We start from the raw sequence: 10700 nt of genomic DNA on the forward strand, positions 1-10700 counted from the left end.
GCTGGGTCCCTGGTTCGAATCCCAGCCAGGGCACTATCTGCAAAGAGTTTGTATGTTCTCTCCGTGTCTGCGTGGGTTTCCTCCGGGCACTCCTGTTTCCTCCCACATTCCAAAAACATACGGATAAGTTAATTGGCTCCCCCTAAAAATTGGCCCTAGACTACAGTACTTACACCACATAATATAGACATATGGCAATGGTAGGGATTAGATTGTGAACTCCTTTGAGGGACAGTTAGCGACAAGACAATATATATACACTGTACAGCGCTGCGTAATATGTCAGCGCTATATAAATACTAAATAATAATAATAATAATAAAAATATAGGTTAGATTAGGTAGGTGCCCCGGGTATAGGTTAGATTAGGTAGGTGCCCTGGGTATAGGTTAGATAGGTAGATGCCCCCAGTATAGGTTAGATAGGTAGGTTCCCCCAGTATAGGTTAGATAGGTATGTACCCCAATATAGGTTAGATTAGGTAGGTGCCCCCAGTATAGGTTGAATAGGTAGGTGCCCCGAGTATAGGTTAGATAGGTAGGCGCCCCCAGTATAGGTTAGATAGGTATGTGCCCCAAGTATAGGTTCGATAGGTAGGTGCCTCCAGTAAAGGTTAAATAGGTATGTTCCCCCAGTATAGGTTAGATAGATTGGTTACCCCAGTATAGGTTAGATAGGTAGGTGCCCCAAGTATAGGTTAGCTAGGTAGGTTCCCTGGGTATAGGTTAGCTAGGTAGGTGCCTCCAGTAAAGGTTAGATAGGTAGGTGCCCCAGTAAAGGTTAGATAGGTAGGTTCCCCCAGTATAGGTTACCCCCAGTATAGGTTAGATAGGTAGGTGCCCCAATATAGGTTAGATAGGTAGGTGCCCTGAGTATAGGTTAGATAGGTAGGTGCCCTGAGTATAGGTTAGAAAGGTAGGTGCCCCCAGTATAGGTTAGATAGGTAGGTGCCCCAAGTATAGGTTAGATAGGTAGGTGCCCCAGTATAGGTTAGATAGGTATGTGCCCCAAGTATAGGTTCGATAGGTAGGTGCCTCCAGTAAAGGTTAGATAGGTATGTTCCCCCAGTATAGGTTAGATAGATTGGTTACTCCAGTATAGGTTAGATAGGTAGGTGCCGCAAGTATAGGTTAGCTAGGTAGGTTCCCTGGGTATAGGTTAGCTAGATAGGTGCCTCCAGTAAAGGTTAGATAGGTAGATGCCTCAGTATAGGTTAGATAGGTAGGTGCCTCCAGTAAAGGTTAGATAGGTAGGTTCCCCCAGTATAGGTTAGCTAGGTAGGTTCCCTGAATATAGGTTAGCTAGGTAGGTGCCGCCAGTATAAGCACAGCGGCGGGGGGAGCGGGCTTAGATGTTACAACTCATCTTCTGCGATCCCCTGCAGCCTCTATCTCCTTCCTGCCCCTGGCGTCTGTCGCATTGGTAACAGCGCCCTCTGAGATGACATGCAGTTACGTCATCACAGGGGGCGCTATTACCAATGCTATGGGTGCCGGAAGAGGAAGAGAGGCTGCGTGTGTGCGGGGATCGTGGCAGGTGAGTTATAACTATGCTATGTCCACTCCCACCTGCCCCTGCGCCCCCCGCTGTGCCCCCCCCCTGCAACCCCCCCCCCCCCTTCCTCCTGCTGCCCCAGGCATTTGCACTATTTGCACACCCATAGGAATGGGGCTGCTCCGTGGTTCATTACCTTGGAACTTGTCTGGACAGTTTGAGTTGAGGATCTGCTAATGAACATGTAGAGCGGAACAAGAGTGAGGTGACAGAAGCCTCGGGGCGGTTGGCTTGTTGGTTGGCACGATGTAAAAAGTGATTACTACTGGTGACAATGGCAGAAGACACAGGGGTTTATCTTGGCACGAGCCGTAATAACTGAGCTCGCTCCTGGCAGCTGCTTGATGAAACCACAGGACAGGAACAAATGTTTTGCAATTGTTTCCTTTGTTACGGTTCTGCCAGGTAGATTAGTAAAAACAGTGTATCTTGCTTATATCATGCATGCATCACTTAATCCCTAGCTACAGTATATTCATACCTTCTCTGGTTAACTAATTTGCTAGAAAGTGTAATGATCTGCTCTGCTGTCTGCACAGGCAGGCAGCTTTTTGACCATTTTTTAGGTCTGTTTGCAGCAGGTCCCTGGAAAGGAGACCTGTCTTAATTCTGCAAGTTTCAGAGCTGCTGTTCTGCTGAGGGATTTGCATCCACTTGTCATGCAAAAGGCTTAGCTGCTTCCTTTGAAGGCTTGCATTATAAATACCATTTCCTCCCAGAATTCCCTGCTGGTCATAAAGGTTTGATCCTGCTAGACTTACCTTGAGTCTCAGCCCTCTGCAAATTGTTTGCTTATATTTTCTTAGAGTAGTTATCCTTGGGAGTGCTCTAGCATTCCATCTAGCATAGTCAGGTCGTTTATTACCTGTATTGCTTTGTTCTGTCTTTTCTGTTGCGATTGTTCTGTCACCAGCGGCGGCAGACAGGAAATCACTCTGTCTGTTTGGAACGCATTCACCCTAGCGGTAGAGGCGGTGGATCTCTCTGTATTCTGTCTTAGGAGTGTAGCCAGAGCAGCGGTGTCTACTGGTTGCTCCATCTATATGTCTGTCTGGATCACAGCCGCCCTAGCGGTAGAGGCGGTGGTTCCTTCTGTAATCTGTCTAGGAGGGTAGCCAGAGCTGCGGTTGCTACTGGTTACTCCCGTCTGTCTTGTCTGGAACAAACGCTTGCTGTTGTCTTAGTGAGGTAACCGACTAGCAAGCGTTCGTGTTCTCTATTTGTTTTCATGTTTCTTTGGTTAATCATGGTTGGTACGCTTTGTCGCTATTGCGCTTATCGTGTGGTGACCGTGCCGTGCACGCGCTTTGTCGCTATTGCGCATAACGTGTAGTGTAGTTAGTCCTGTCTGCTACTTTGTGTTGCTTTGCAGTTTGTTATCGGTTCTGTCTTTATTTCTTCCTTTGCTCTGTCTTACTCGGTCTTGTGTCACTATTAGCAATCGCCATTCTTGCGATTGCGTTCCCACTTGGTCTTCGCTGTTGTGTGTTCACCGTCGCCGGGTGGCGACTGGATTGGTGGACATACATACATTCTGTTTCTGTGCTCACACTCTCTCTCTAAGGGCTATCTTGCCCTGTATTGCTTCACCTCGTACAATTCCCATCTGGCATCTGTGGCAGTGCGGAGGGTTTATTCCTCTGCACTCCACAGCTCCATTTGCCGGTGGGAATTCCTCTTTACAGCTGCATTGCACCAAATCTGGGTTCTGTTATTTGAACGCTTGTGGAGGATTTCCGCAGTGTCAGCGCATATCTTGTGCGCTGACCATGGAGATAATTCCCCATTCGTTACAGAAAGAAGTGTTCACTGTACATTACTGATAGGTTGAAACATCTGTCATTAAACCACATTTAAATATACACTTTTTTTTCCCAATTGTAACTTTAAAATAATTTTTTTTTCCAAAACTACATTTTTTTTAATGTTTTGTTTTCTATTTTTTTAGCATTTGCTATTAACCGCTAAAGTCAGTTTACTGCCCTTTCCCACGCTCTGCACATGAATTTTAAAATCAGTTTTCTCCAAAACTACAAGGTCCTTTTGAACAAATGATTTTTTGTTCAAATGTTTTTTTTTCCTCTTGTTCCCACTGTCATTCTTAGTATACCCTGAAAATGTGGTGTTTTTAGCATGTACAGGGGCTTCTCTATCAACTACTAAAGTATGTTGTCCAATTTCCGTTTTCCATTTTCGAACACTCTGACCATGAAATTTAAAATCTACTTTCTCCAAAACCATCTTTTTGAATGTTTTCCTTTTGTACCTACTCTTCTCCTTTCCATGCACATTTTTGGATTGTATTGCTTTCGTGGGGGCTTTGTTGTTAACTGATAAAATCAGCAGTTATTACAATTTCTTTAAAAATTGGCATTAAAAAAAGCGCTTGTGCAAAATTCATATTTTTGGTTGACTATTTCACACTTGGTCCTCCTCTGCCATGCAATTGCCCAAGTTTTGGGACATTTTTTACACTTTTTTTTTTAAAGAAATTGTGGCTGCAGAGATGGCCTGAAAGTTTTAGAAGGTTGTCTGCCCATTAAAGTCTATGGAGCTTACCACAAACTGTCGGTTCCAAAATTTTGGGGGTAAAATTTGTGAACACGTTCACGAATGTGAAATTTTAATGTTCAGCCATCACTATTGGGGTATGCATAAGACTGTACCCCTAGAGGGCCACGTAAAGAAGTCTCCCTGAGATACAAGGCTGCACATATGGCAGCCACAACAAGGTAAAGTGCCTTTCCCCCAGACTGTGCCACAGCTGCTGCATCCAATTAAGGCCTAACCTTGTCCCATATGGTGGAAGCCCGTCTAAAAGAAAGGAGAGGAGGATAACAATCTTTGCCCACCTCAGGAAAGCAATGTTGTAAGAGCCCCCTGTGTTGCCACACAGTGGACCCCGGTTTAAGATTGCAGGCATTGTACCAGGCAACAAAGGGGAACTTTGAGTCAATTGGACACGCTCTAGTATGTCCTTTGGATGAAGTGTACACTCAGGGTACCACCAACATCTCAATCTGTCCCTCATCCAAATCTCACTAATCTGTTCCTCATCTCAATGATCATATGTCCCCCTGGAATATGTTCTCTAACAGGTTTGTTATGAAAACTAGAAACTTTTAGTAAGACATTTCTTTCTGTTGGTTTGACACAATAAGATAAGTGGAGAAACAACTTCCAAGTCTCACCAAGAGGGTATCTAGATAGAAAGGGAACCTGCATCAGATTCAAGTGTGCCATTGATCTAGTCAAAGGGCATGTATATCCCTTAATTCCTGTATGAATTCCAACTGGGATGAACGTACCCCCCCCCCCACACACACACACACACACACTTGCAAAACAAATGTCAATGTACCTCCACCAGCACAGTACATGCTGATGAAAACATAGACTAGTATAGACAAATGCCTCCTCGTACAAGCCCATGAAGATATTTTCATAGTAAGGGCCATGCTTGAACCCATGGCCGTACCTATACGCTGCTGGAAGAAGGAACCCTTGAATTCAAGATAGTTCGCCTCCAAAATAACCCTCAACACAGTAATTGCCAATTCCTCTGCTCAACTGATGAGTCTGACTGAGTGAACAGATGCCAGTCTATCTCCTCTACTCCCCCCCCCCCCCCCCCCCATCATGTGGGATAAAGTGCAGATGCTTTCAACATCAAGAGTGACCAAAATCATCTCAGAAGTGCCAATATCCAATGCTCTGGAGGGTATTTTTTCATTAGGAGGTTTCTCTTTAAGGAATAAAAGCACATTTATACATCCAATTCATCCCACTATTGATTTGTTTTCATTTGAGATTGATGAATGGTATGAAACATATGGAACAAGACTTTTGGCCATATGAAGATCAAATCTAATCTAGCTGCCGTGAAAAGGAAGCTTTACAAAGCATGCAGAGCGATCCTAACATAACTATACAGAAAGTGGATAAGTGGGGAGCAGTGGTAGTGTTAGACACTGATTATTATTAGTAGTAGTGGTAGTGTTAGACACTGTCACAGGAGGAGATATACAGGAAGTTGGATCAGGAGAATACATGGCATCCTGGATCATGTTTATACAAAAGAGATCATTGATATTGGAAATTTCTCATGAAGGACTGCCCTGCTACCTCCCAATTCTACACTCTGCCTCAGATACAGAAGAACCCATACCATCCACCCATTATGGCCAGTTTGGATTTTGTTTTTGTTCATGGTTTTTGTTTTTGTCTCTCTGGCTAGATTTTTGGACAAACTTTTACAACTCTTTGCATTGTCTCTTGGCTCATATTTAAGGGCCAATTGAATGTTTTCTGGAAAAATTAAGAGCATTGGATGTTGATACTTCTGAGGTGATTTCGGTCACTCTTAATGTCGAAAGAATCTACCCCTCCATCCCAAATAATGGGGTAAAGAGGTGGTAGAATGGTATCTGTTGACTCAGTCAGACTTTCAGTTGAGCAGACAAATTTTGTAATTACCCGGTTGAGAGTTATTTTTGAGGAGAACTATTTTGAATTTGAGGGTTCCTTCTTCCAGCAGCTTAGGGGTACAGCCATGGGTTCAAATGTTGCTCCCCTATGCAAATCTCTTTATGGGCCTGTACAAGGAAGATTTTTTCTATACTAGTTTGTACTTTTGCCAGCATGTACTGTGCTGGTGGAGGTACACATTGAGGGCACTGCATTCCTTTCCTCGGGTGGCCAAATTTCATTTTCCTCCTCTCCTTTCTTTTAGATGGGCTCCCACCATACAGGACAAGCTTAGGCCTAGGTGACGATGCAGCACATGCTAGGAGAAAAGGCATTTTCCCTGCTAAGGCTGCCATATCTGAAGGCTCTTGTCTAAAGGTGACCACACAAAATACAGAAAAAATATCCAATTTTACAGCAATTCGATAAAAAAAGATCAGATTTCCAGAAAAATCTAAAAACTCTCTTCTTTTTATTTGAGCAAGAAATCAGATTTCTTGTTTTTATTTGATAAAAGTTGATTGGGAGTGGTGGATTTTTCTGATTTTTTTAAGTGAAAATTGAATGGTGTTGTAACAAACTTATCTGGTGTTGTCTCCGGAGGCTGCTCTGATAGTGTTGAGCAGCTACAAGAAGCTTCTTGTTCCTCTTTGTTCAGACGCATTCCCCGGCTCCCCTGTAGATGTGAGTCAGTGTGTTGTTTCTGGCAGTCTCCCTAGGAGGACGAGCGCATCTCAGAGCTGCCTTTATAGGTGATTCCTGCGGTCAGCTGACACTTGCAGCAGGGATGTTGCTAATTTGTCTGATTTTCCTGGGGGCTTGATCTGCAATTTATTCCTGCTATATAAGCCCTGGGCATTCAGTTACTCGCTGGCCATTATAGCTATCAGTTTGCTGAGCGCTGGACCTTGCCTTGCTATTGTGCCTAAGTCAGCCAGTTTTCAGAGCTATGGTATATATATATATATATATATATATATATATATATATATACATACACAGTGGCTTGCAAAAGTATTCGGCCACCTTGAAGTTTTCTACATTTTGTCATATTACTGCCACAAACATGAATCAATTTTATTGGAATTCCACATGAAAGACCAACACAGTGGTGTACACATGAGAAGTGGAACGAAAATCATACATGATTCCAAATATTTTTTTACAAATAAATAACTGCAAAGTGGTGTGTGCATAATTATTCGGCCCCCTTTGATCTGTGTGAAGTCAGTTGCCTATAGACATTGCCTGATGAGGGCTAATGACTAAAGAGAGTGCACCTGTGTGTAATCTAATGTCAGTACAAATACAGCTGCTCTGTGAGGGCCTCAGAGGTTGTCTAAGAGAATATTGGGAGCAACAACATCGTGAAGTCCAAAGAACACACAAGACAGGTCCAAGACAGGTCAGGGATCAAGTTATTGAGAAATTTAAAGCAGGCTTAGGCTACAAAAATATTTCCAAAGCCTTGAACATCCCACGTAGCACTGTTCAAGCGATCATTCAGAAATAGAAGGAGTATGGCACAACTGTAAAACTACCAAGACAAGGCCAACCACCTAAACTCACAGGCCGAACAAGGAGAGCGCTGATCAGAAATGCAGTCAAGAGGCCCATGGTGACTCTGGACGAGCTGCAGAGATCTACAGCTCAGGTGGGAGACTCTGTCCACAGGACAACTATTAGTCATGCACTGCACAAAGTTGGCCTTTATGGAAGAGTGGCAAGAAGAAAGGCATTGTTAACAGAAAAGCATAAGAAGTCCTGTTTGCAGTTTGCCACAAGCCATGTGGGGGATAGTGTTGGGCGAACATCTAGATGTTCGGGTTCGGGCCGAACAGGCCGAACATGGCCGCGATGTTCGGGTGGTCGACCCGAACTCCGAACATAATGGAAGTCAATGGGGACCCGAACTTTTGTGCTTTGTAAAGCCTCCTTACATGCTACATACCCCAAATTTACAGGGTATGTGCACCTTGGGAGTGGGTACAAGAGGAAAAAATTTTTAGCAAAAAGAGCTTATAGTTTTTGAGAAAATCGATTTTAAAGTTTCAAAGGGAAAACTGTCTTTTAAATGCGGGAAATGTCTGTTTTCTTTGCACAGGTAACATGCTTTTTGTCGGCATGCAGTCATAAATGTAATACATATAAGAGGTTCCAGGAAAAGGGACCGGTAACGCTAACCCAGCAGCAGCACACGTGATGGAACAAGAGGAGGGTGGCGCAGGAGGAGAAGGCCACGCTTTGTGAGACACAACAACCCAGGCCTTGCATGAGGACAAGAAGCGTGCGGATAGCATGCTTTGTACCGCCATGCAGTCATAAATGTAATAAAGATAAGTGGTTCAATAAACAGGGACCACGCGGCAACGCTAACCCAGCAGCAGCAGACGTGATGGAACAGGAGGAGGCGCAGGAGGAGAAGGCCACGCTTTGTGAGACACAACAACCCAGGCCTTGCATGAGGACAAGAAGCGTGCGGATAGCATGCTTTGTACCGCCATGCAGTCATAAATGTAATAAAGATAATTGGTTCAATAAACAGGGACCACGCGGCAACGCTAACCCAGCAGCAGCAGACGTGATGGAACAGGAGGAGGCGCAGGAGGAGAAGGCCACGCTTTGTGAGACACAACAACCCAGGCCTTGCATGAGGTACCGCCATGCAGTCATAAATGTAATAAAGATAAGTGGTTCAATAAACAGGGACCACGCGGCAACGCTAACCCAGCAGCAGCAGACGTGATGGAACAGGAGGAGGCACAGGAGGAGAAGGCCACGCTTTGTGAGACACAACAACCCAGGCCTTGCATGAGGACAAGAAGCGTGCGGATAGCATGCTTTGTACCGCCATGCAGTCATAAATGTAATAAAGATAAGTGGTTCAATAAACAGGGACCACGCAGCAACGCTAACCCAGCAGCAGCAGACGTGATGGAACAGGAGGAGGCGCAGGAGGAGAAGGCCACGCTTTGTGAGACACAACAACCCAGGCCTTGCATGAGGACAAGAAGCATGCGGATAGCATGCTTTGTACCGCCATGCAGTCATAAATGTAATAAAGATAAGAGGTTCCATAAACAGGGCCGGATTTGTACTTTCCAGCGCCCTAGGCCGGCTGTCACCAACCAGCCAAACTCCCCCCCCCCCCCCCCCCACACACACACACATACACATTCTGTCCAACTCTGACTAGTGATCACTGGGTTACATGGGCTCCTGTCTGTTTTGCTGCTTTGCCCCCCCAGTTCAAAGAAGCAGTGCATGCTCTGTCCACTCCATGTAATTTTGCACTCCAGCCTGGATGCACAGCAGGCGGTAGTATTCAGGGCTTGCATAATTCAGAAATGATGCTCATATATGAGCAGCACTTGTCAAGTACACATACCCATAACACTTCAAGCCTCGGTTGCTGTGCACATCAGTACAGGAGTGCGTAATAACAAGAAGCCAGAGAGGACAGAGCATGCGCTGCTTCTTTGTCCTTTGTGCGACTTGCTTCAGTCAGAGCCACAAACATGTGATGGTGCAGCGCAAAGGAGAGAAACCCATCCAAAGCAGAACAGGTAAGAGGTAAGTAGAAGGATCCGACACTTCACACGCTGGCATAGATGTAGTGTAATGCTAGGTACACACGATGCAATTCTGACAGATTTACTGCCAGATTGATTATTTCCAATGTCTGATCTGATTTCCGATCAATTTTTCAATCGATTTTCCGGTCATTTCTATGAAAAAAATCATTCAGAAAAATCTATCGGATAGCAGATCGGACATGTTGGAAATAGTCGATCTGACAGTAAATCTGTCAGAAAATTGCATCATGTGTATCTAGCATAAGCTCTGGTGTACTTTACACAGTGACAATTTAGCACTTGGGGCAAGTTAAGACAGATCTTAATCAGTCAGCAGGAAGTTTTTACGTTTTGTAATAGAATGATAATATTTATTGGCTAACCAAAGGAAAACCGTGAGCCTTTGGCTAATGAGCCATCTTCAGACTTTGTTCCTGTATACAAGATGTTAGGACATACAGTTATATATACAGTCAGCAGGAGATGCATACAATGTTTTGTAAATATAAATAAATGTAATACAGTTGTCATTCTGTTTCAAAACATCCTGCTTTCACTGATGGCTAACACAGAACAATGCTTTGCTGCTTCTAAAACATGTCAGGAAAGAGTTAAACTGTAGCACAGAGAGAATGTTGCTGTAACAACAAACCATAAATCTAACAGGTCTCAGGTCTTTAACAGCTCTGACCAAGTAATAAACATCAGTCAGGGGGAGAGGAGAGCTGATAATTCCTGTCCATGAATGCGTGCATAAAGAAACTAATCTGAACTCAAAAGTTCTACTACTTGAGCCCATATATTGTTCTTCTCACAGCAGCTTGTATGTCCCCACTGATTATACTGGACAAGTTCCTCAGATGACAACAGATGCTGTCATCACACACACTCTGCGGTGAGAGAAATGCAGGGATCGCTGGAATTCAGGCAGAATAGAGCAAAGCAGAAGTGATTTACTTTGACATGTGACCTCTTATCTCTCCAAGTCCTGCGCCCTGCTGAATTTTATCGCCCTAGGCCTTGACCTTTGTGGCCTTTCCAGAAATCCAGCCCTGTCCATAAACAGGGACCGGCAATGCTAACCCAGCAGCAGCAGCAGCAGCA

Source organism: Hyperolius riggenbachi, chromosome 4, assembly GCF_040937935.1.
Source record: "Hyperolius riggenbachi isolate aHypRig1 chromosome 4, aHypRig1.pri, whole genome shotgun sequence".
Lineage (NCBI taxonomy): Eukaryota > Metazoa > Chordata > Amphibia > Anura > Hyperoliidae > Hyperolius > Hyperolius riggenbachi.